Source organism: Herpailurus yagouaroundi, unplaced genomic scaffold, assembly GCF_014898765.1.
Source record: "Herpailurus yagouaroundi ecotype Mexico unplaced genomic scaffold, PumYag 29, whole genome shotgun sequence".
Lineage (NCBI taxonomy): Eukaryota > Metazoa > Chordata > Mammalia > Carnivora > Felidae > Herpailurus > Herpailurus yagouaroundi.
In genome coordinates this window covers 94,701,109-94,727,916 of record NW_024412377.1, presented here as the reverse complement: position 1 = coordinate 94,727,916, position 26,808 = coordinate 94,701,109, and the positions used below count along the sequence as shown (strand labels likewise).

The window sequence follows — 26,808 nt, the reverse complement described above, 5'->3', positions numbered from 1 at the left end:
TGCATAAGGGAGAAAAAGTCAAGCCTTTTAAGACATGCCAGAAAAATCCAAGGTAACAAGTAATTTATCTTCAGATAAATCACCAAAAGGAAAATAGTTTTACGTCTGTAGACTATTTGTGATATATAAAGAAATATATAAACTGTAGGAGACAAATAAACTTGATCATTCTGCCTGATAGGAGAAAATTGAAATCTTATTCTCAAACAAAAGAGATAACTCCAGCAGCATATAGAAGTAGTACAGCACAATGGTTAAGACTGTGGGTTCTGGAGCATGACAATACCTAGATTCATATTCTTACTCCTCTGCTTCTTAGTTTAGCTGTGTTGTCTATATAAAAGTTCTATAATCTTTCTATACCTTAATTACCTCATCTATACAAGGGGTGGTAATAATAGGACCAACTGCTAAGTTGGCATGAGGCTTAAATGTGTTAATACATAAATGGAGAACTTAGTGCCCGGCATTTGGAATGCAACTGTAAGCTATTTAAACTATTTTTATTATCACTGTTGTTATTATTATAGACTAAATAGCTATCCTGAAGCTTCAGACATTTCTTTGGAGATTGCCTACTGTAGCTATTATTAACCACTAGCTCCTCATGCAAAATTCCAAAAGTTATGATCTGATCTTATATTTATAGGTACATTCTCCCACCATATGACAGTAAAAGGATATTTAAGGTGTAAATCCACAAGGACAAAGATGAGACAACACTAACAAAATCATGGTAAATGACTTCTCAGATCCCAGAAATCTGAATACTAGCCAGGCAAAGATTAAGTAAAAGCAACTCAATTTATATGATGGAATCTCCGAAAGACTAAACTGGTAGTACCACGTACTTGTAGAAGTGAGAAAGATGAACAGAAGGACCGATTAAAAATCTGTTTGAAAAGCTGTTAGATTCCCAATTCCCAACTCTACCTCTCTCTCCCTCACTCAAGACGAACACCCCTCCTCACCCCTGCAGAACACCAGGGGTTTATTCTCATTTTTTAATTTTTTTTAATGTTTATTTTTGAGGGAGAGAGAGAGAGAGCGAGGAGGGGAGGGACAGAGAAAGTCAGAGAGAGAGAGAGAGAGAGAGAGAGAGAGAGAGAGAAAGACAGAATCCAAAGCAGGCTCCAGGCTGTGAGCAAAGAGCCCAACATGGGACTTAAACTCACCAACCAAGAGATCATAACCTGAGCAGAGGTCAGACGCTTAACCACTGAGCCCCCCAGGTGCCCCTATTCTCATTTTTCAAATGGTCTTACTATTACTGGATGACATAAGGCAAGTTTAGAGCAGACAACGCACACTAAAAAAAGAGAGGGATAAAAAGAAAGTCTATGTGCTTCTTCCCATATTTGGTTTGCAAAACACTGAGACAGGCTTACACCCTCCAGGCAGGTAACAAAGATTCTTCTCAGGGGAACCTAAGCACTAAAATAAAACACCTAAAAATATGGATATCAGAAAGTCTTCATTCGGACAGTCCAGTCAGATTATTCAGAAAGTTAGATTAATAAGACTGAAATTTACTTCATAAATCTACAAGCCTCATCCACAAAGAACTAATTTGCAGCTTTGTAAAAAACTCTTTTTAGAATGCTTAAGTGAAAAGATTAGCCAGAAACTGTCACACATTTAAAGAGAACCTGAAATAGGAAAGATAAAGACCAAATCAAGCAAACAAAAAGAGTAACTTAGAAGAAAGAGACACGTAAAGGGAAGAAAATGTTCCAAAACTATCATTAATAACCTTCAAAGCGATAAAAGAATATAAGAATGCATTAAACAAAAACAGAATGTCATTAAATAAAAGTAGAGGTCTATTAACAGGAGAATTATTTTGAATCTACAGAAGATTTAAAAATAAAACCGAAAAAAAATCTTCCAATAAAGTAAAACAAAACAAAATGTGGAAAATAATTGAAGAAAAAAGATAAAATAATTAGAGGACCAGCCCACAAAGTTCCTACAACATCCAAAGAAAATAGGAATTCTAAAAACAGTGAGTGAGTGAGTGAGTGAGTGAGTGGAGACAGAGAATTAAAGGAAAGAAATAAAAGAACTAACTCAAAAAAATGCCCAGAACTGCACATGATTTCCTATGTCAGAAGAAGCTACTTGCGAACTGCACATGATTTCCTATGTCAGAAGAAGCTACTTGCGAATGTGCTTCACTGAAATGAGGGCCCACCAAAGAGGAAATCAGGTAATAGGGCATCCAACACAAAAAAAGAAGCAAAATGAATCCCTAGGATGACAGGGATGGTGGCAAAAGTAAAGTCTACAATACCTATGCCAAAGACCACAAGAATATCCAGTGCAGATTAGAACAGGTCAGAAGAGTCTGAGAGCTAGATCTTTAAAAAAATGAGATTAATAAAATAATTAAGAAGATATTTAGACAACCAGAGAGAGTTTGGGGGTAAATTCATGATAAGTACATAGAAAATTAAGCTGCCTTTTCACAAATAAATGTATTCGGGGGAAAATAAAACCACACAAGAAAGAAAAAGCAGTCACAGAATACCACTACAGGCAGAGCTATGAAGAGCATTTACAGAGTTATAATAATGTAAACATTAAATAAATACTACTGTAACCAAAATTAGAATAACAAAATTTTTATCTTCCACTGTGGGAAGTCAACAGACAGTATCTAAAAAAATCAAGTAGCAGCAATATAAGTTTGTTATTTGCAGATATGAAAATAAATAGCAAAAGAATCAAGTAAAAGAGTTAACCACAGTTGATCCTAAGAAACAGGAAATGGGATAAGGGTGAGAGCAGACAATGTAGTTTCTCATCACAAGCCTCACAGAACTATTTGGCAGTCTTTCAACAATATATTTGTACACTGTAAGATATTAATAGAATATATATAACGATAAAGTTAATCAAAATAAAATATAATTTCCTAATTACAATATTAATAGATGTTCATATAATTTGAAAACTGCACAGGAATTAATAACAAAAGAATTCTGCCATCCAGATAAAACTATTAATATATTACTGTAATGCCTTTGAATATTTTTACTGCATAAACACACACTCATGTAATTTTTTTAAAAAACAAAGCTTCAGATTCTTGCTGAATATGCAAATTTACATGCTCCTTTTTTAATGAACATTATATCATTAACATTTCTGATGTCCTTAAATATTTTCTAAAAACACATTCCTCCTCATCCTCAGGCATCACGTATTTAACCATTTTCCTACTAACTCCTTAGCATATAGTTAATAAGGTTTTCCTTTCTCAAACTCCCATCCCTTGACTTGTGGTGTCTTCCCAGATTCTCTTTAGCCACTTCTGTTTCTCCTTTGTGGAATCCTTCTCCTCGGCCTACCCCTTAAATGTTGGTGCCCCACACAATTTCACCCTTCATTTTCTCTCTTCACCCTGGATGACTCCAATAACAACACTATATCCTGATAAATGATAATCACCAAGTAGTGTTAATTCTCCCTTTTAAATAACTTGAACCTACCAACTTCTACCAGTCATTTCCATCTAGTTCAAACCGTCATTATCACCAAGCTAGATTCCTAACTCATCTCTGGACTCCACTTCTGCCCCCTTCCAAAGCAGTCTCCACATCAGCAGTCAGAATGATCTTTTAAAAACAGAAACCTAATCTCATAGCACCCTGCTTAAAACCCTTCAGTAGCTTACTGTTGTTTTAGAACAAATTCCAAAATGTTTTCCTACCTATAAGGTCCTATATAATCTGGCCTGTGCCAACTTCTCCAGCTTTATTCCACACCACTCTCCCTCTGGTTCTCCATGCTCCAGCCACACTAGTCTTCTTGTTCTTCAAACATCTCAAGATTTCTCTTGCCTGGAGGCCTTGGCACATGCTGCTCACTTCGCCTGAAACAATTCCCTCTCCACCTCTTGGCAAACTCCTATTCACCCTGAAGAAGACCCTCAAGTTGCTCGTTTTATACTATGGAAACACTGCTTCTGGAGCCGGGCAACACTGAAATCTAAGATAGGGAGTACATTAATAAAAGAATTTGCAATACTTCTGTTTAATGTCTGCATCCCATGAGAATATAAACTGGACAGGAACAAGTCTTGTTCAGTGTTGGCCCCCCTGCACCAAGCAAAGTACCTTTTGGGCAGTAGATTCATTTGTTGAATGGTTCAATGACTCCCAAACCTCTATCTTGGTGTTCAAAACTCTTCTAAATTCTAAATCCACATAATCAACTACCATCTCCACCTGTATCTCCTATAGTTTTCTCAGACTCAACATATTCAGACCTTAACTAGTTTGTCAAATATTACCTCCTCTATATCTAGTTCCCCTGCTGTCATCTCATTAATGGCACCCTGTCAATTCTGTTCCTCAAATCTGCTTAGATTAGTCCCCTCTTTTCCACCTATTTTGTCACAGCTATAAGTTCAGTCCCTTACCAATTCTGATCTCAATTATTACATAGCTTAATACGGAGTCTCCACACATCCAGCATCAAACTCATCTGTCTTCTAACCTTAGGGCCAACATAATGATTTTTTTTTAAAACTAAAACAAATTTGGTCCTATCATTCCCACACTTAGAATTCTTCAATGATCTTTTCCCTACATGTGAACTACTGCTGCTGCAATACTACTATACTATGGGCGGGTTGCTGAATACGATAAACTCTGTTATTGCTTGTGCATTTGTCTTCTCTAGTGCCTCTGTCAATATGCCCATCCTCTCTTACTCATTTTGCTAACTTTTTAAGACTCAACTTAAAGGTATGTTGACCTTTTTCCTGACCACATCACCCCAGGCTGACTTGGGTGCCCTTCCTCTGTGTTTCCACAGTATCCTGGGTATCACAGCATTTATTACACAATGATATAACTTACCTGCCTCTCCATTTGATCCTAATTACACAGAAGTGCTACATGTTGTTTTATCTTTGTATTGCCAAAATCTATTAAATAGTAAGCCCCCAAAATAATTTGCAGCATGACTGTCAATGTAATGACATCATTGGTGACATGTTTGGTATAAATTTTGTAATTTTTATACAATTAAGGCAATATATACCTTGAACCTCACTAGAAGACTTTTCCATTTTAAAATCTCCTTTAATTGTTCTTTAAATACTATATTCAAAGTTCCAAAATTGAAGAAAAACAGAAGAATATTTCCTGACTCTTCATAGCACCAGTAGGTAGACCATCTACTATGGGTCTTTCACACTCCTCTCCATCTTCCTGGGTATGCGACAAATTCAAGATCTTGAGCATGCTCTAGCAGGGCCACTTCTCTGGGTTGTGTGTGCAGTAAGCAACCTTAAGGGATGAGGTAAAGAAAAGTCTTGCTCCTCCGCTGCAATCCACTATATGTACATTTATCTGACCATATTGTATCACTCCCATGGGACATGGAAGCAAGGAGAACTAAAACAAATATGCTAATGCTTATGCTGCTTGCTGTGCCAGGAGTAAATAGAGTCCTTTGTCTCTGACCTAGGAGTCTCATGTCTTCTACCAGCACCTATGAAACATTAATAGGCTACTAATAAGTAGACTGAAAACAAATCCAAAACGTACCAATTTGCCTCTTGGCAATTTACAGACCCCTACAATCAAATATACATTTAAACCTGAATGATACTACCATTTCTTCTTCATGTTACACAAAATAATATATGCAAATCCAGGTTCCCCACAAAATTCAACTTACTGTACATTGCAAGATTTTCTACCAGCTTATTTTTACTGTTTCAATTATTTTTCCCCAAATAAACTTCATAATTCTACTTGTGTTTTCATTTTCCTCTTTTATTCTATATGTTCCCTAAAGCAGAAGAGTTTTCCAGTCTATGGTCTCTCTAAACATAAGTTATAAAACCCACAACCAAACAATTCACAAAGCCTGCTGAAAAGTTACCAGAACCAATTAATGGAACATACATGGTTGTCATCTTTCCACATAAAAGGTTGTCAGTAGATAGCTGAAGCATGTTGGTATCTCTTCTAATTTGAGTTCTAATCTTATAAGCCCTGAGAATTCTTTGCATCACCCTCCGGATGGAAAGAGGCTTTTTTTCATCATTTATTTATAAGTATTCCTTTTTGATAATAGACCTTCCCACCTTCCCAGACATTAAGCAATTAACTATGAAATTATATTTCTGAAAAAGACAAGGAAAGGCAACAAGGGAAACTCATAGTGACATATTATCAACAAGGAAATTTTTTTTAGGAATTTACATAAGAAAGGTTGGATGGAGGAAGAAACTATCAAGGCTTTTCATTGTGGCTATAATATAAATTATGTCCCACACACAGAGATAGAATTCAGAGGACTAACTGGAATGAGTAGATTCAAAGTGGCTGACTAGCAAAGAAAAACCCATACAAAGCTGAGAAATATAAAAGGTAACAGTGATAAGGAAAAAACAACAAACCCAGAGACATTAATTAGCTTTGAAAACAGGCAAAGTAGACTAGCTAGCGCACAAAAGAGGTCATCCAGCAACTACCAATAAGCCTTCTACTGGAAGCAGAGCTCATACTGGTGGCAAACTTAAGTGAAAAAATTCCCCACATGCAAAGGAAGCAACTGAGACTTGAGATCAGGAAATTGGTGGAGGCTGAGGGTTTCACCAGCTTCACCCAGCAAGCTCTCGCTGACGTTTACAGTAGTTTTATACGTTAACACAACTATCTCAAGAATATAAATTTTAGGGGCGCCTGGGTGGCGCAGTCGGTTAAGCATCCGACTTCAGCCAGGTCACGATCTCGCGGTCCGGGAGTTCGAGCCCCGCGTCAGGCTCTGGGCTGATGGCTCGGAGCCTGGAGCCTGTTTCCGATTCTGTGTCTCCCTCTCTCTCTGCCCCTCCCCCGTTCATGCTCTGTCTCTGTCCCAAAAATAAATAAATGTTGAAAAAAAAAATTAAAAAAAAAAAAAAAGAATATAAATTTTACATTTCAGATATTCCCAGGAGTGCCACACATGAAAAAAGAATATGTCAACTTGTCAATATTCAATCTTCCCTAAATCCTTAGGGGACTCTCTATAGAAGACCTTCACAAGGGTCTTCCTTAATAGGCAGCTACAAGTAATGCCATAGCAAATAGGGCTGTAGCTTCCTTAACACATAAAAGCACTTGAGGCCACAGAAACTCTCATGTAAACTTCTAAGGCCATTTCTAATCTAGACATTGCTATAAACCACTTACTTAAATCTTTCACTTAAAATACAATTGATATATAAAGAACACTAGATCTATGATTTTTCTCCATTTTCCCTCAACTTTTTTTAAAACATGAATATATCTTTGACTCAACTATATAATATCATCCTTTATTGAGTAAATGTTTTTCTACTGAAGCATCCTTGTTTATACATTAGGATCCAGATGAGGTCACCACAGGTTTCAAAACAAAGTATGATAGTAACCTCCTGCTACAGAAATCCATAGGCTGTTTCCAGGTCATAAGCAGCAGCAATATGGGAAGTCTGCTCTGTGTCATCTTTAGCAGTGAGCAGTTGCAGGTCATTCAGCATCCTTTCTCCGGGACTACAGCCACCACTGCTCCTCCTTGCCCCCACAGTAACTCCCTACCTCATCCTCCAAGAGTTAAAACCAATCTCAAGGGAGAAGGGGGCAGATTACTATCTTCATCCAACAAACTCTGTTACTTTTTTCTCAAAAGAAATGCCTTTCATAGACTTCTCAGTATCCACAACGAGGGGAGGTGAAGGAAAAAGGTGTAGAACATGGCTTACCGCAAAAACAATGGAACCACCATAGGAGCCCAATTTATTTCTACCCATCTTGATTAGAAGCTAGAATTGAGAGGTAGTTAAGGAGACCCCAGAAGAGAGCTGGGCCCATGTTTTAAAATGTACCCAGGATTTGTTTTCATTAGGTATAGTGAGAGAGACTTGGAAAGAAGAGTTTATTATTATTATTATTCATAATTCATAATTCCCAGGAGGAGAGGACAAGCCACTTCATACAAGGCCACATGGGAAAGCACCAGTTTGGTCTGCACAAAAGGAATGAGGGGGAAACATGGGCACAGCCTTTAATGTCCTTTTCTCAGGAAAGGCAAGGAAGGATAGGGTAACTAGTTCTGGATTAGCTAGTTTGAATAATCTCAGCAGGCTCTGGGGTGTAGGGACTGCCCCTTAGTTGACTGCTAGTTGCCCTGAGGTGTTGCTAGGGCAGGTGGCTCAGCCTGGGAGAAAGCAACAAAGGTGGCGTGTAGTGGCCCAGGACTCCTCGATTTGCATATGAAAGGCACACACCCAGGGAGTGCTATCTATAGGAATCCCAACTATCTTTAGCAGTCAGCAAGCCCTGGGAGGGGCAACCCATCACCAGCCTGCAAGATCCCAAGTTGCTAAAGCATCATAAAATACAGAAAATAAAATATCTATAGATATACATATAGATATGGTTAACAGCCCAGAATGTACTTCTGAGGTCAGAGTTCATCTAGATTGCATTTTTTAAAATAAATGCCTGGTCTAAGCTCCAGAATTTCCTTGAACTAATGCACTTCTTCCTTGAAGCACCCCCAACCCACCTCTCCCTTATGTCACCACTAGCATGCACTGATGGAAAATATATCAAAGTAGTTACTCCAAATAGTCTTCCCTTGTTTCAAACTGATTGTTTACATCACAATCTGAAATGTGTATTACAATCCATCAAAATGATGGCATGGTCTTTGCTACAACTTGTGAAGAAGTCATACTATTGCCGTTAGAATCATTCAGAACACTAAAGTTTCATGTACTAAAAAAGCATACATACTAAGCTTTTTGATCTAGACCTTTAGCTACTGTTGAGATGTTTGCATAAAATTTCAACAAAAGGAACACAAAAATAATACCTCAGGATTTCAAAGACACCACTAATGTTTATCATCTTCTAGAAAAAAAGGCAAGAAAGTTGACTAGATAAATATCAAGACATCTCCCCCTCTCCTCTGCTGCTAAGCTCCTGAACAAGATTTTTGTCTTACTTCAAAAAGCCATCAGTCATGCACTGTAAGAATTCATAATTTGGCTTTAACCATTGTTCAGTACAGATGTTTAACCATAGGAAAACTTCAATCTTTATACTGATTTAACTGGTTAGATGCATTTTACTATTGAACTGTGATTTCACTGTTGAACACACTGCCTGATTATCCAACATAAAAGTAAAACTAGATCTGCTTACAACACATACACAAGTAACATTAATTACCAGGGATTTTCTTTTTGCTATGTTTTTTTTCACAATCACAGACATGCTTGCTAGGTAATATAATCGTCATGAAAAAAAATATTAGGTAGAATACTAGTTTAGAAATAAAACTAAGTGGGGAAAAAAAAGCAACTAATCTAGTTTGGATGGGTACCATAAGAAAATAATGTGACTCCTACTTGATGGGATGGTTAGTCACAGCAACCAGCAACAGAACACGATGATCCAATCCCTACACTTCATCATAAATCAGCTATTTAATCCTTCTAACGGCCTTGAGAATCCCAGTATCTAAAAAACATTTCCAAATATCTTTCTTAAGTTCTGGAGAACTCAGACAACTCAGACAAGCAAACAATGGAACTCTCTAATAGAGTGCAAGATCACAGATACGACATTTTGGTTTCCTAAACCACTTCATCAATATCATCATAAGGAATCAAATACCTTAGTAAAACTTAAAATGAAAAATTGCCAAGATTCACTGATGAAAACTGGACAGTTGTTCCAACAAAATTGGACTCTATGCCCACAGATATCACTTCCTTTTTTAGGGTTTTTATATATTCCCTGCTGCTCTACCCCTACATGGATCCATCAGGGCATACTGATCCTTATTTACATTTATGGTCTGGGGCACCTGGGTAGGCCAATCGATTAAGCCTCTGACTCTTGATTTCAGCTTAGGTCATGATCTCACAGTTTGTGAGATCAAGCCCTGCTTTGGATTCTCTCTCCCTCTCTGCTCCTTCCCGTTCCTTCTCTCTTGCTCTCTCAAAATAAATAAACTTTTAATTAATTAATTAACTATGGTCTCAACACACACACACACAAAATACCTCCCTTTCTTCAGTTATCAGCATAGCTGACACATTCAAGTATTCATCCAACAAATATTTACTGCACAAATACTAAACGCCAAGTACTATATTATTCATTGGAATTTTCAAAAAGACTTTACCAGGTATCAATAGAAAATAAAAGGGAAATAAACAACAAAAAGTATATAAAATATCCTTGCTTACATTCTAATTAAGCATTAGGATCTTACTAGAGCTAGCAAATATCCATGAAATGAAGGTCTTGTCAGAAATATTGCTAAGATAAATATATTACAGCATGCCAAATCTGTAATTTAACTATACAGGTACATTGTGAGAGTTCCATGCTTTCCAGCTGAAGGTCATTTTCTTCCTCTTCTCTGTATGGTTTCATTCTCTTCACATCAAAGCCAAGAGTATAATTCTAATCCTTCCACTTAATTCTCATTTCCAAACTAGAAGACCTACCTTTCTCCTATTTAGTAACTATAACACTCTTTCACAAGAATGCAACACACTGCTGAAGAGAGGCAGTGGAGAAATGAGGAAAAGGGAGGCTGTGGAGGGTGGAAACAATGGGCTTTTATCAGCCAGTGGTGAACCTTTTAAAACACTAAAACTTGGAACAGCCTTAACAATAACTGCAGTAATGAGGCAGAGTCTGGGTATTATTCTTCAAGTAGTAATCATTTTAATTATAACCAGAAACACAGAGATAATAGCTAGCAAATGATATCCTAAGATTTCTGTAACAGAAACAACTCTAGGCACTAGTTACATGACCTTGAGCAGGTATTTTATTTCTTTAAACCTTTGTTTACTTACCATATGTTAATAAGATGTACCTCACATGGCCGTTCTAAGTGTAAAGTATACCAGTGTAAGTGAAGGACCTGGTATGATGTGTGCTATGTGGTAGAAATACACAGTAGGTCTCTTCCCTTTAAGAAAGCATAAAAGTGCAAAATGGAAGAATGGACAAAAACTGTCACTCACCTACCTTCTCAAGTGCATACACAATTACAGTATCAAAAGTTTATTTACTTTTAAATGTTCAGCTCAAATGAATCCTTCCCCAGCATATCCAGCAAGTGTTTTCTTCCACCTTTGAAATCTTGTAACACTTTGCTAGTCCCTCTCTAATAGCATTGTGATTATATGGTTTTTTTAATCAAAAAAATTTTTTAATGTTCACTTGTTTCTGAGAGACAGACAGAGACAGAACACAAGTGGAGGAGGGACAGAGAGAGAGGGAGACAGAATTTGAAGCAGGCTTCAAGCTCTGAGCTGTCAGCACGCAGCCGGACACAGGGCTTGAACTCATGAACCATGAGATCATGACCTGAGCTGAAGTCAGTGCTTAATCGACTGAGCCAACCAGGCACCCCAACATTGTGGTTATTTGTACACAAATTTTATGTCCTCTATGTGAAAAATCAACTTAAAAATCAGAAACCCTTTATTACTTTTGCCAAATGAGGAAGTTTTTAAAAATAAACTAAAACAAATCTCTTTTAACACTTACTCATTTAGAAAAAAAAGAACTATCCTGAATAACGGAAAGAAGGTTCTATATGAGTTACAAATGAATAGTTAGCACCTTGTCTGAGATTACATTACTCCTACCCAAATTGTTACACACTGTTAGTAAGAGTTATATGTAACTCTGTGTGTGTGTGTGTGTGTACATAAATTTGTCCTTTAAGAAGGTTCTCAGTTTCCTGGAAGAGGAAAGATTCATAATGACCAGTTAATAGAAGGCTATCAATATGGTTGATTATTGTTGGTAGTAGAATATAAAGGTTCATTTCCTTCAACCCCATTCTTCTTCAACTTATGGTCTCCATAAAAATATAGAGTGCTTTTATTCTATGTTCAGGCTGTGAGTATATCCAATTGTATATATACAAAATACAGGTAAGTCAAAGTAAAAGTCTGACTCTGAAAACTGAAGGAATGAATAGCTTTAGATGCCCTTGTTTTCCAAATGGAAACCTGTACCCAAGTACAGGTATTATTTTTACTTTAACTAGTTTTTATTGAAACTAACATCTATTTCCCTGACCTGTTAAATACAACATCAAGAGGGGTGCCTGGATGGCTCACTCAGCATAGCATGTGACTCTTGATCTTGGGGTTGTAAGTTTAGGCCTCACGTTGGCTGTAGATATTACTTAAAAAGAAAATAAAATATTAAAAAAATTATATATATGTGTGTGTGTGTATATGTATATTTATATATATGTGTATACATATAAATACGTTCCCCCCCCACACACACACGATCACCATGATTTATGAGCATCTATTATAAAGCTACATCTCACAGAAACCTGCTACAGACGCTATACCCCAGAGAGTTAAGTATTCCACACAGACTGTTGAACTGGATGCAGTATATGAGTAATTAGCATGGCATAGATAAGGCACAATATTGAGGAGCATTACAGGTGGCTGTTTGTCCTCTGGTCTTACCACATTCATTTTCCCAGAGCCAAGGAAGGGTTATATATTCCTCCAACTCACTTTTCTTTCTCTATCTTTTCTGTTTCTCTGCTAAGAGTGCTACTTGCTGCCACTACCACAATTTCTATCACTGCTAATCCAAACACTTATCTCTGCTGCTTTCTTCCCTCCTATGCTGTCTACAATCAACTGCCCATCTGTAAGAATGCAAAAGCTAGTCACTAAAAAACATAGTATACAAAGTACTATGAAAGTATACATTTATCTCAAAAAGCAACACTTACTTATAAAACATTCCAAGTAAATTTTAGAATAAATATGCTGAGGTCTTCAAATATCTTACTGAAATTTTTATTACAGTTGCATTTGAGTTTATAGATTAATCTGGGGGAAACGACATCTTTGTTACATTAAGTCATCCCATGGTATTTCTCTCCTACTAGTTATGTCTTCTTTTATATCCTTTAATAGAGCTTTAAAATTCCTCTATAATAGTCTCATGCAATTTTTTTCAGTTTAGTTATTTGATTGTATTGGTTGCTATTGTTGTATACATTGCTAGGTCAATTGCTCCACTAGACTTTAGGACATAGTGCAAAGAGCCACTGTCATAAAAACATTGTGATACTAGACAGAAACAGACAAATGATCAATGAAATGTGAGAAAGAACTCATATATGGTAAGGGTGTACTACAAGTAAATAGGAAAAGTACAAAGTGCTTGTATTCTGCAGGAAGAAAAATAAAATCAAACACGACACTTTACATGTTTACTTTTACACAAAAGTAAACTCCTTAGGGATTAGAGACTCAAATGTAAAATACAACAAATATAAAATACAAATAATATAAAATATAACTGTAAAGCAAATAGAAGAAAACATAGGGGAATGTGTGATATCAGGATAGAAAAGGATTTCTTCAGACCACAACAACACGAATCACAATGTACTGATTTTCGTGTTGTGATAAGACAATTTAACCACTTGAAAGTTAAGGATTCCTGGGGTGACTGGGTAGCTCAGTCAGTTAAGTGTCCAAGTTTGGCTCAGGTCACGATCTCACACTTCGTGGGTTTGAGCCCTGCATTGGGTTCTGCCCTGATAGAATGGACCCTGCTTGGGATTCTCTCTCTGCCCTTCCCCTACTTGCATTTTCTCTCTCTCAAAAATAAATAAATAAACTTCAAAATAAACAAAAGAGAAAATTAAGGATTCCTTATCAAAGGAGGACACCACAGACAAAATTAACAGACTATATTACAGTGTTGAAAATCAACAAGTTTAGTGTCTAGAATATTCAAGGAAATCCGGCTGAGTAGGGAAAATGGTAAAGGATATGAACAGTGAATTCACATTTATTCACCCAGCAAATATATATTGAGCATCTACATTTTAAGGGCAAGAGTTACAGGTATATAAAACATAGATAAGATCCCATCCTTCAAAGGAAGGCACTTGAGCACTGGAAATACCTATAGAAATATACATAAAAAGATTAATATATGATGTTTTTTATGATAAACAGTATAAAGAAAGATAAAGCAAAACAAAGATAGAAGATGATGAAGAGTACTCCTTTAAATAAGATGGTCAAAGATATAATATTTAAGCAGAAATCCAAATAAAGTGGGTGAACAAAGTGAATAAGAAAAAAGAGTTTGGGGGTACCTGGGTGGCTCAGTCTTATTATGGGTCCGACTCTTGATTTTGGCTCAAATCATGATCTCAGAGTTGTGAGATCGAGCCCCACATCAGCACGACTCAGCTCCTGCTGAGCATGGGCCTTCTTAAGATTCCCTCTCTCACTTTCCCTCTATCCTTGCCCCGCCTCTTGCTTGCTCTCTCAAAAAAAACAAAAACAAAACAAAAAACAAAAAAACAAAACAAAAAACCAAGCCCCAAAGAAATGAAAAAGTAAGTAATGACATACCACTTTGTAAACATCAGACCAGCAAAAATACAATGTGAGATAATATCAAGTATCAGTGGAAGTAGAGGGAAAGGGGAACTCTCATGTATTGTTAGTGAAAGTGTAAAGTGCTACAGCCATTCTGGAAAGCAAGCTGACAGTACTTAGCGAAATGAAGTATGTTCTACCCTGTGATCCAGAGATCTTTCTCTAGAAAATCAGAGTTCTCCAAGAAGGTCTTGTATGAAAGAAGACTTGTATGAAAATGGAAATCATAGAGTTGTTTGTGGTATCAGGAAATTAAAGGCAGTCTAGGTTATCATCACCAGAGGAAGATATATATGGCAGATATATACTCTGAAATAGCTACAGCAGGCACAAGTTATGAAATATATACAGACTTAAACAGATTTTTCTGAAGTATTGAACACTGAAATACAGAAAAAAAAATCTCTGATTTTCTTTGAAATAATATAGTATGTAGAGGTGAAGTTGTGGGGGTTGGGGAGGCAAAAGGAGGAGTAATTTGAAATATTTATTAAGCCAGATTAGCTATGAGTGGATAATTGCCAATGATGGATGATGGATACATGGGAGTTATAGTACTTTCTGCACACTTGTATGAAGTTTTCCATCAAAAAGGCATTTTTAGAGGGTTAAGAGAAAATTGAAACAGATCTATACCAGAATATCACTAATATAAATTAAAAACACTTCTGTGCACAAAACACCACATTTTTTTAAAGACACAGACATACCCAAAAACATTCGTATGGATGTCTACGGAGACAAAGAATGAGAATAGAAATTGTGGATATATGAGAATTTTTTTTCCTAAGGGGAGTGGGGGTAGGGGTATTACATTTTTTAATTTATTTTTTATTTTTTAGATGTTTTATTTTCAAGTAATCTCTATACCCAACATGGGCTCAAACTCACAACCCTGAGATCAAGAGTTGCACACTCCACCAATCAAGCCAGCCAGGCAACCCAAATGCAAACTACTTTAAATAAAATAAAACAAAAGAAAGCCCTGTACTTGCCAAAGCTAATACTGTGCCATTATCTGAGAAATCTGATTAACTGAATTTGTTTCACCTGAGGTTTAAAAAGAAAACACCAGGGGCACCTCAATGGGTTGGACAACCGACTTTGGCTCTGGTCAGGATCTCATGGTTTGTGAGTTTGAGCTCCTCGTTGGGCTCTGTGCTGACAGCTCAGAGCCTGGAGCCTGCTTTAATTCTGTCTCAGACTCTCTTCTGCCCCTCCCCCCTTCGTGCTAGCGCATGTGCCCAAGCTCGCTTGCTCTCGCGCGCGCTCTCTCTCTCTCTCTCTCTCAAAAATAAACAAACATTGAAAAAAAAGAAAAGAAAACACTAAACAAATACAAATCTGAACTGAGAGAAGGGAGTAATTCTTCCCCATACCTAGGACCCAAAAGGCAAAAGCAAAAGGCAAAAGGTTCAATTCTCATTTCACAGAGGACAAACGGAAGGACAATGAGTGAAATAACATTGTAAGCTCATAAAATAGCAAGTAGGAAAGGTGCAATTCAAGCCCAGGACCAGAAGTGCCACTCTTCAGTCACTGTGCATCCAATGCTGCATTATTCTAATTTAAAACCTGCACACTGCTAACAGATTGACCCTCCTAAAATATAACTTTATGCCACAATGCCACTGTTACTGGCATCTCCCCCAAAATTAAATTCTGGATAGATTATATACTATCCCCAATCATCCTCACCCACTTTTTCAATATCCTACTTTTCTCCAACATAAGTCCTCTCTTCTAGCCACACTAGTCCTCCTTACTTCTTTCAAAATACCCACAACACCTCCAAGCCCCTAAGAACTTTCTCCAAACTGAATACCTCTACTCTCCTCTATACGTATTTATATCCCATATATCCTAAAAGCTCTGGCACTGAGAACACTTTCACAACACTAATTGAGTGACTAAAGTCGCACAATTACTCCAAGAAGCTTCCCTGATGACGTCGGCAAACACCTTTCCCTTCTTTAATATCTTTTGCACTTACTCTCTGCGCCATTCAATTAACACCTATTACAGTAACACCTCATTTATCCAGCATCATTGGGAAAAGAAAGTGTTCATCAGAAGCAGATATTCCAGACAACTTAATCATTAATTTAGAAGCAGCAAAGTTGAGTAATGTTGACTTTAGTTATAGATAGATGTAGGTTCAAATCTCAGTTCTGCCACTTACTAGCTAAGTGGCTTTGGGGAAGTGTCAACACTGTTTCATCACCTGTAAACAGGGGACATACTAACTTCACAAAATTGTTGTGGATTATTAAAGAAATCACATGAAAAAATCTGGTACAACCTTCTTTAAATAATGGCTACAAATTAACTCCAACTGCTATTGTGCACTAAAACAAAATAAATTCATCAAATATGTATACTTTGAGATTTTTATTAGAGGACAGTGAATGTAAATAAACCACCACTTAGAAACTCATTCATTTAACATTCATTCATCCAATATTTATCAATTCAGTAGAGGTACAGGATACAAAATCAATGTATAAAAATAATGTCTATACAGTAACGATGAACTGTTAGAGAAACTTTTAAAAGTAATCCCACTTAGGGGTGACTGGCTGGCTCAGGTAGCAGAGAGTGTGACTTTTGATACCAGGGCTGTAAGTTCCAGCCCCACATTGGGTGTAGAAGTTACTTAAAATCTTAAAAATAAATAAAAGTAATAATAATAGAATACCATCAAAAAGAATAAAATACATATGAATAAATTTAATCAAGAAGGTGAAAGATCTCTACAATGAAAACTATCATACATCACTCAAAAAACTGGTCACAAATAAATGCAAAGATATTCCATGTCCATGGATTGGATGAATTAATCTTGCTAAACTGTCCAAACTACCCAAAGTGATCTAAGATTTTAAGCAATCCAGGGGTGCCTAGCTGGCTCAGTCAGTTAAGCATCCAACTTCAGCTGAGGTCATGATCTCACAGTTTGTGAGTTCTAGCCCCACGTTGGGCTCTGTGCTGACAGCTCAGAGCCTGGAGCCTGCTTCGGATTCTGTGTCTCCCTCTCTCTCTGCCCCTACCCTGCTCATGCTCTGTCTCTATCAAAAATGAATCAACGTTAAAAAAAATTTAAGATTTTATGCAATCCCTATCAAAATTCAAATGATATTTTTCACAGAAATAGAAAAAAATAATCCTAAAATTTGTATGGAACCACAAAAGACCCTGAATAACCAAGGAATCCTAGGAAAGGAAGCATCATGCTTGCTGATTTCAAATTATATTATAAAACTACAGTAATTAAAACAGTATGGTATGGGAATAAAAACATATATATCAATGGAAGAGACTAGAGACACTAGAAATAAAGTCATGTACATATGGTCAATTAATTTACAACCAAGAAACCAAGATATAGAAGGGAAAAGGATAGTCTCTTCAATAAATGTTGCTGGGAAATCTAGATAGCCACATGTAAAGGAATGAAACTGGACCCTTATCTTACACCATACACACAAAAAAAAATCAACTCAAAATGCATTAAAGACTTGAATTTAAGACCTGAAATCATAAAACTCCTAAAAGAAAACACAGTGGGTAAGCTCCTTGACAGCAGTCTTGGAAGTAACTTTTTTGGATATGACACTAAAAGCAAAGGCAACAAAAGCAAAAACAAGCAAGTGGGACTACATCAAGCTAAAAAAGACTTCTGCAGAGTAAAGGAAACAATCAACAGAGTGAAAAGGCAACCTACAAAATGGTAGAAAATATTTGCGAGTCATATCCCTGATAAGGGATTAACTACTAAAATATGTAAGAAAATCCTAAAATTCAATAGCAAAAAAACCCCCAAGTAAACCAATTTAAAAATGGGGTAAGGACTGAAACAGACATTTCTCCCAACAAGATATACAAATTATCAAGGGAGATATGAAAAGGAATCCTAATCCTCAAAGAAATACAAATCAAAACTACAATGAGATATCACCACACACCTGTTAAAATAGTTATCAAAAAGACAACAGATAAAATGTGTTGGTGAGGATGTACTATTGGTGGAAATATAAATTCACGCAGGTACTAAAAAAAAAAAAACAAAAAAAAAAACAAAAAAAAAACAGAATGGAGTTTTCAAAAAAATTTAAAAACAGATTGCATTTTGACCCTTTTAATAAATGTATACCCCAAAAAAATTAAAAATAGAACTATCATATGATCCAGCAATCCCACTTCTGAACATATACCCGAAGAAAATAAAAAGAGGATCTTTATTTTTTTTTAATCTTTTTAAAAATGTGTGTTTATTTTTGAGAGAGGGAGAAAGCACGCATTAGCATGGGAGGGGGGGGGTGCAGAGATTGAGGGAGACAGAAGATCCTCAGCAGGCTCTGTACTGACTGACAGCAGTGAGCCTGATGCAGGCTCAAATTCATGAATGGCAAGATCTTGACCTGAGCCAAAGTCAGACGCTTAATTGACAGAACCACCCAGGCACCCCCCCTTTTTTAAGATTTTACTGTTAAATATTCTCTACACCCAACATGGAGCTCAAATTTATAATCCCAAAATCAAGAATCACATGCTCTATCAACTGAGCCAGTGAGGTGCCCCCAAAATAGGATCTTTAAGAGATCATCTGCACTCCCATATTCATGCAGCACTAACCACAATCACCAAGATACTGAAACAACCTAAGTGTCTGTCAATAGATAAATGGATAAAGATCTATATACAATGGAATATTATTCAGCCATGAGAAAGGACATTCCACAGTTTACAACAACATGAACAGACACTGTAGACATCATGCTAAGTGAAGGAGGACAGATAAAAACAAATGTTGTGTGATCTCACATGTAGAATCAAAACAAAAATAAAAACAAAAACAAACTCATAGGCACAGATAACAGATTGGCAGTTGCCAAAGGTGGAGGCTGGACTAAATGGGTGAAGGTGCTCGAAAGTTACAAATTTCCAATTGTAAGATGAAAATGTTAGGAGGGGTTAAGATGGCAGAGAAGTGGGGGACGTGGGGGACTGGGCTTTCCTCATCCCTCAAACACAGCTATAACTGAGGTCAGATCACTTGGAATACCCAGGAAATCGATCTGTGGAATGGAGAAAGGATCTCCACTGTTGGAGGGAGACAGCATGGCAGGTGTACAGTGTGTGGATGTGAGTTGGGGGAAAGGAAAACGGTGGTGCCACAGACAGGAGGGAACTCTTTTCATGGAGAAACAAAAGGGAGAGAAAGACAGAGGTTGAGAAAGTGTGGCATCCAGTTCACACAAGAGGAAATCTCTAGTGACCATGGAATTGGGAACAGGAGGTTGAGGGCCACAGGGGTCTTTGTGTTGCAAAGAGCATTTGGAGCACAAACTCTGAGGTTTTAGAACTGAGCAATTTTCTCTGGAGGGGAGCTGTGGTGCCTGGTCCCTGGGGTACAATCAGAGAGAGGCTTCCCCTTCCTGGAGTACTTTTAGAAAGGGTATATTGCCTCCCTAATAAAAGACCCTGCAGGCACCAAAGGCCTTTCATCAATAGGGGACAGAGGCACACCCAGAAGGAATTTAACTTTGCCGCCTTTAGCGGTGCTACACTATTGATTCTGCAAACTATACAGGCATGGGACTGTTTTTCAGGTTCAGGGGGCTTCAGACAGCGTGGAGAGATTCTACTACAGTGGAGGGGGGCAGATCTATGCAGGGGCAGGTCCTTTAAGACATCAGGTTTTGAATCCCAGCCGCGTGCCAAAGAAAAAAGCAGGAGAGCTGTGGCACTGGGCAAGCCGTCTTTGCCATTCTGTGATGGCTGCTAGAGCAGTGAGAGCTGTGAGATCACCTGTCCAGGGATGAGAGATTGGGGTGGTACCATTTTCCCCAAGACAAATACAGTATAACTTCAGAGAGCAACACAATGGCCCCCAATGGAGGTGGGACCTGCATACACCAAACCACACATCCCCCACCTCCCCCATCACCCCACCCTCCCCCACCATGTGCCTGGCAACTGCTTATTTACTGGGACAAGACCTACTCTGAGCCAACACAGCAGGTGTCTCCTCTAGAGGACTAGCACAGCCAGCACCCCCCATGCACCAAGTGTACTGAAAATCGAGTGCTTCAAAATGATACCTGTAGTTCTGGTGAAAATAGGACAAGGGTTAATTCTTTTTTTTTTTTCCTATTTTTTCTTTCTTCTTACTTTTTTCTTTTGGAATCAGGCTCATAGTTTCTTGTTTGTTTTTTTCATTTCCTTTTTTCTCTCTCTCTCTTTTTGGATCAGGCCTTTTTATTCTTTTCTTTCTCTTTCTTTTTTCCCCTTTTCTTTGGAAAAACCATAAGTTCTTGATTCTCTGTTTGGTTTTTTCTTATTGTTGTTCCCTTTCCTGTTCTCTTTTTTTGGGTTCTTTCCCCCCTTTTTCCAGGCTTACTTCAAAAAAACGAATCAAAGCACACCTAGTTAAAGGTCCAAACAGTCCCCACTGCAATCAAGGATGAGCTCTGCAGTAGACTGACTGGTGGGAAAGAGCAGTGAAAACACAACAGCAGAGTGCACACAGCATATACCAGAAACACTTCCTGAAGGGCCAGGCCCCAGACAGTGTATGACTCTCAGAAGTACACTCAGGTGCAGGGAACATAACAAGCTTTTAAAACATGTAAAAGACAGAAACTTAACCAAAAGGACCAGACAGAGGAATTCAATCCAAAAGAAAGGTCAAGAAGAAATCACAGCCAGGGACCTACTCAACACAGATATAAGCAAAATATCTGAACAAGAATTTAGAACAACAGTAATATGACTAATAGCTGGGCTTGAAAAAAGCACAGAAGACATCAGACAACCCTTGCTACAGAGATCAAAGACCTAAAAACTAGTCAGGCTGAAATAAAAAAATGCTACAACTGAGAGGCAATACTGACTGAATACAGTCACAACAAGGGTTGAAGAAGCAGAGGAAAGAAAAGTGATACGGAAGATAACATTATGGAAAATAACGAAGCTGAAAAGAAGAGGGGGACGAAATTATTAGATCACAAAGGGGAGACTTAGAGAACTTAGTGATTCCATAAACAAAACAATATCCATATCATGGAAGTCCCAGAAGAAGAGTGGGAAAAAGGGACAGAAAGTTTATTTGAACAAATTATAGCTGACAACTTCCCTAATCTGGGGAAGGAAACAGACATCCAAGTCCCAGAGGCACAGAGAACTCCCCTCAAAATCAACAAAAACAAGTCAGCACCATGACATATCATAATGAAACCTGTAAAATACAAAGAAAGAATTCAGAAAACAGCCAGGGACAAAAGGCCCTTAACCTACAAGAATAGACATATCAGGTTAGCAGTAGACCCGTCCACTGAAACTTGGCAGGCCAGAAGGAAGTGGTAGAAAATATTCAATGTGCTGAATGGGAAAAATATGCAGTCAAGAATTCTTTATTCAACAAGCCTGTCATTCAGAATAGATGGAGTTTCCCAGACAAACAAAAGCTAAAGGAGTCCATGACCATTAATCCAGCCCTGCAAGAAATTTTAAGGGGGACTCTGTAAGTGGAGAAAAATAAAAAGAAGACCAAAGCAACAAAAACTACAAAGAATTAGAGAACATTACCAGAAACAACAGCTCTACAGGTAAGAATGGTAAATTCATCTTTCAACAATATTTCTTTTTTTTTTTAAGCCAAGTATTTTTATTTAATACATTCGAATCAAATAGTAACAGCAGTAAATAAACACTTTGAAAAACAGGCAGGTATCCCCCTATCTCTGGAAGAAAATTAAGTCGAAGTATTCTACCTGGTCACACAATTCAAGGACAACTTGGAAATTTCTAAAGCCATTTCCCAAAAGTCAATGGCAACAGGTTGGGATACAGCTACTTCAAAGGATAAAATGCCTGTATCTACATGGTTTTATTAACAGGGATTGAGTTGCATCTCTAGAGCACAACCTTCTTGTCTTTAGCCTTAAAGGAAAAAACAAAGTCTTTTCCATTTGCACCAGTTTGAAATATTTCTGAAGTAAGGCTCCCTTAAAATGGATTACTAAGGTACTCATGAGAGAGTTCATATATGTAGTAAAAAGTCAAATTCAGGATTTCGTGGTCACTTTTTTGGCTGATTTGGTTAATTGCATAAAAAGAAGGATAAATACTCACAAGCAGTATCTGTTTAACGAAACACCTAGGTACATCCAGAATGCAAAAACAGAAAATGTCCTCAAGTAGACTCTGATCACCAGGCATGTGAAATTAAAGCTAAGCCTGCATCAGTTTGTTGCTTCTATTTCTTCAGTGGTCCTGCGTGGAGTTCTCTCTCTACTACCAGGGCCTGGGCCTTCCACCTAACAAACAGAAACCTGGGGAAGGCAAGGCATTCTGATAAAATGTTCCTTCAGCCTCCACTCACGGCATTTTGCTTTCAACTTAAAAGGATCTGCTGGTCTTGGTCAGCCTTAGGAAGGGAAGCATCACTCAGGTGAAAACATTTGGGGAAACTTTAAATACCTAGCTACCTCCTCACACATTTAAATTAGATGGACTTCAGCTGTTTTTAGAATTCCGAATAGTTATCCAGAGTAGTGACTCAAGTTTTGGCTCTTTTTATTTTTTATTTTATTTATTTTTTTAACATAGCTGCATTCGGAGATACTTTATAGGAGGCATGTTTAGAAAAAGAGAAACACTTATACCTGGAATTTATATTCTTCCAAGTAATCTTTTAGTCTTGTTGGTAAAGGCAGTCCCCAGATGATACTGGTGCATCTCCATAACAGAGAGTCTACAGAGATGCTACAGAGGCAGGGCTGATGTGTAGAGCGGTTTGGTCAGATAAAAGTGAACGGTGTCGTTCGAGGGCACTTCTGGGCCTGTCCGCTTATCCTTGCATATCTGAACATAGTAGTCGATCAGATTAACCACAGTGTCAAACTGTTTAAACTTGGACTTGAGACATATGATATACAGTCCAACCTGAATTTCCCATCTTGGTATTCGATTCGCAGATTAGTTGGTCCAGCTGATCTTTTAACAGATATTTTTAGTAGGTGGTCTGAATGAGAGCTATCTCTAATCAAGAAAGTTCTTTCTGGTGCCTTTTTAAATTTCTCCTTGGCTTCATTAACAGTCATACTTCCCCAGTACCAACCTGTTTGACTGAGTTCCTATAGAGCCTTCACCAGACGTGCCGCCTCCGGGGACGGCCCTTCCGCGGACCCTGAGGTCCCACACTGGCTCTGCGTCCCTTCCACTCCATTCCCGGAGAACTCGAGGCACCGTAGGGTCATGGGAAAGGGGTCAGGGCAGCAAAAACAAGTAGCTGCCCATGCCGGGACCAGAGAGGGGCACGCGTCCTTCTTGGAAGTCAGTGAGAACCCCAAAACGAGTCTCTGGGGGATATCCGAATTGGTGGAGGGGGAGGGGATGCGGAGCTTCTGGTTTTTCCTCCCCAGATCAAAGGTGGACGGATGGCAAAGTCCCCCGCAGGCGCGGTCATGCACAGTTTGCCTGCTCTGACTGCTGAAGGGGTGCCCTTACCTATGCACTCGGGTGGTGCTGGACAGCCAACCTCCGTGCCTGCAGTCCCAAGAGCTCTCCTCTTGGCGATTTCCCCCGCAGGGCTAGCGCCACAGGGAGGGAAAAACAGATCCCAAATTTCGATAACCATTTTTCTTTGAAATACTATTCTATTGCATCACTTCTCAAAAGCTTGAAAGGTCAATGGCCACTTTCAGTTGAAGCAGGGGCTCATCTTTCAACAATATTTCTGAATGTAAATGGACCAAATGCTCTAATCAAAAGACACAGGGTATCAGAATGGATTAAAAAACAAAATTCATCATGGATAAAGATGTGGTGTGTACACACACACACACACACACACACACACACACACACACAGGAGATGGAGTATTACTCAGCAATCAAAAGGAATGACATCTTGCCATTTGCAACTACATGGATGGAACTAGAGAGTATTACACTATGTGAAATTAGAAAAAGACAAATATCATATGACTTCACTCATATGAGGACTTTAAGACACAGAACAGATGATCATAAGGGAAGGGGAGCAAAAATAACATAAAAACAGGGAAGGGGACAAAACATAAGAGATTCTTAAATATGGAGAACAAACAGAGGGTTACTGGAGGGGTTATGGGAGGGGGTATGGGCTAAAAGGGTAAGGGGCATTAAGAAATCTACTCCTGAAATCATTGTTGCACTATATGCTAACTAATTTGGATGTAAACTAAAAAAATAAAATTTAAAAAGAAAAAAAAACAAAACCCACAAAATTCATCTATATGCTGCCTACAAGAGCCTCATTTTATATCTAAAGACACCTGCAGATTGAAAATGAGGGGAGGGAGAACGATCTATCATGCTAATGGATGTCAAAAGAAAGCTGAAATAGCCATACTCATATCATACAGACTAGATTTTAAAACAGACTCTAATAAGAGAGGAAGAAGGGCATACATCATAATTAAGGGGTCTATCCATCAAGAAGAGCTAACAATTGTAAATATTTATGCCTCCAAATTGGAAACACCCAAATATATAAAAGAATTAAAAACAAACATAAAGAAACTCACTGAGGGGCAGCTGGGTAGCTCAGTTGGTTAAATGTCCAACTTCAGGTTAGGTCATGATCTCATTGTTTGTGAGCTTGAGCCCCATGTTGGGCTCTGTGCAGACAGCTCAGAGCCTGCAGCCTACTTGAGATTTTCTATCTCCCTATCCCTGCCCTCCCCTGCTCACCCTCTGTCTCTCTCTGTCTCTGTCTCTCTCTCTCTCAAAAATAGAAAGAAAGAAAGAAAGAAAGAAAGAAAGAAAGAAAGAAAGAAAGAAAGAAAGAAAAGAAAAGAAAAAAGAAAGGAAAAGAAAGAAAGAAAGAAAGAAAGAAACAAACAAACAAACAAACTCACTGATAGTAATGCCATAATAGTAGGGGACATTAATACCCCACTTACAACAACAGATCATCTAAGCAGAATTTCCACAAGGAAACAATGGCTTTGAAAGACACACTGAATCAAGTGGACTTAAAAGATACATTCAGAACATTTCATCCTAAAGCAGAATATACATTCTTTTCAAGTGCACATGGAACAGTCTCCAGAACAGATCACATACTGGGTGACAAATTAGCCTTCAACAAGTACAAAAAGACAGATCCTACCATGCATATTTTCAGATCACAATGCTATGAAACTTAAAATCAATCACAAGAAAAAATTTGGAAAGCCCTCAAATACATGGAGGTTAAAGAACATCCTACTAAAGAATGAATGGGTTAACCAAGAAATTAAAGAAGAAATTAAAACAAAACAAAACATGGAAGCAAATGAAAATGAAAACACAACAGTCCAAACCCTTTGGGATGCAGCAAAGGCAGTCCTAAGAGGAAAATGCATTGCAATTGAGGCCCATCTCAAGAAGCAAGAAAGGTCCCAAATACAAAACCTAACCTTACACCTAAAGGAACTAGAAAAAGAACAGCAAGTAAAGCTAACACGAGCAGAAGAGAATAAAACAAAGATTAGAGCAGAAATAAATGACATGGAAACAACAACAAAAACAGTAGAACAGATCAATGAAACTAAATGCTGGTTCTTCAAAAGAATAAACAAAATTGATAACCCCCTAGCCAGACTTCTCAAAAAGAAAAGAGAAAGGACCCAAATAGACACTCATGAATGAAGAAGAGAGATATCACAACCAACACCACAGAAATACAATCATAAAACAATAGTATGAAAAATTATATGCCAACAAACTGGGAAATCAGGAATAAATGGACAAATTCCTAGAAACTCACACACTACCAAAACTGAAACAGGAAGAAATAGAAATTTTGAACAGACCTATAACCAGCAAAGAAATTGAATCAGTTATCAAAAATCTCCAAACAGATAAGAGTCCTGGACCAGATGGCTTCCCAGAGGCCTTCTACCATTGATTTAAAGAAGAGTTAATACCTATTCTTCTCAAACTGTTGCAAAAATAGAAATGGAAGGAAAGCTTCTAAGCTCATTCTATGAAGTCAGCATCACCTTGATTCCAAAACCAAAGACCCCACTAAAAAGGAGAATTACAGGCCAATATCACTGATGAAACTGGATGCAAAATTTCTCAACAAGATACTAGCAAATTGAATCCCATAATATGTTAAAAGAATTACTCACCAGGACCAAGTGGGATTTATTCCTGGGCTGCAGAGTTGGTTCAATATCCAAAAACCAATCAACGTGATACATCACATTAATAAAAGAAAGGATAAGAACCATATAATCCTCTCAACAGATGCAGAAAAAGCATTTGACAAAGTACGGCATCGCATCCTTTCTTGATAAAAACCC

The 26,808-nt window shown here is 37.8% G+C and overlaps 1 protein-coding gene and 1 pseudogene across 4 annotated transcripts in view; both read right to left on the bottom strand.

Annotated features, from left to right (window-relative positions):
• Positions 1-26,808, bottom strand: part of SSBP2 (single stranded DNA binding protein 2) — a 316,842-nt gene that overhangs the window by 263,095 nt on the left and 26,939 nt on the right. The window lies entirely within an intron of this gene.
• LOC121013730 (suppressor of cytokine signaling 2-like) lies at positions 23,075-24,315 on the bottom strand (annotated as a pseudogene).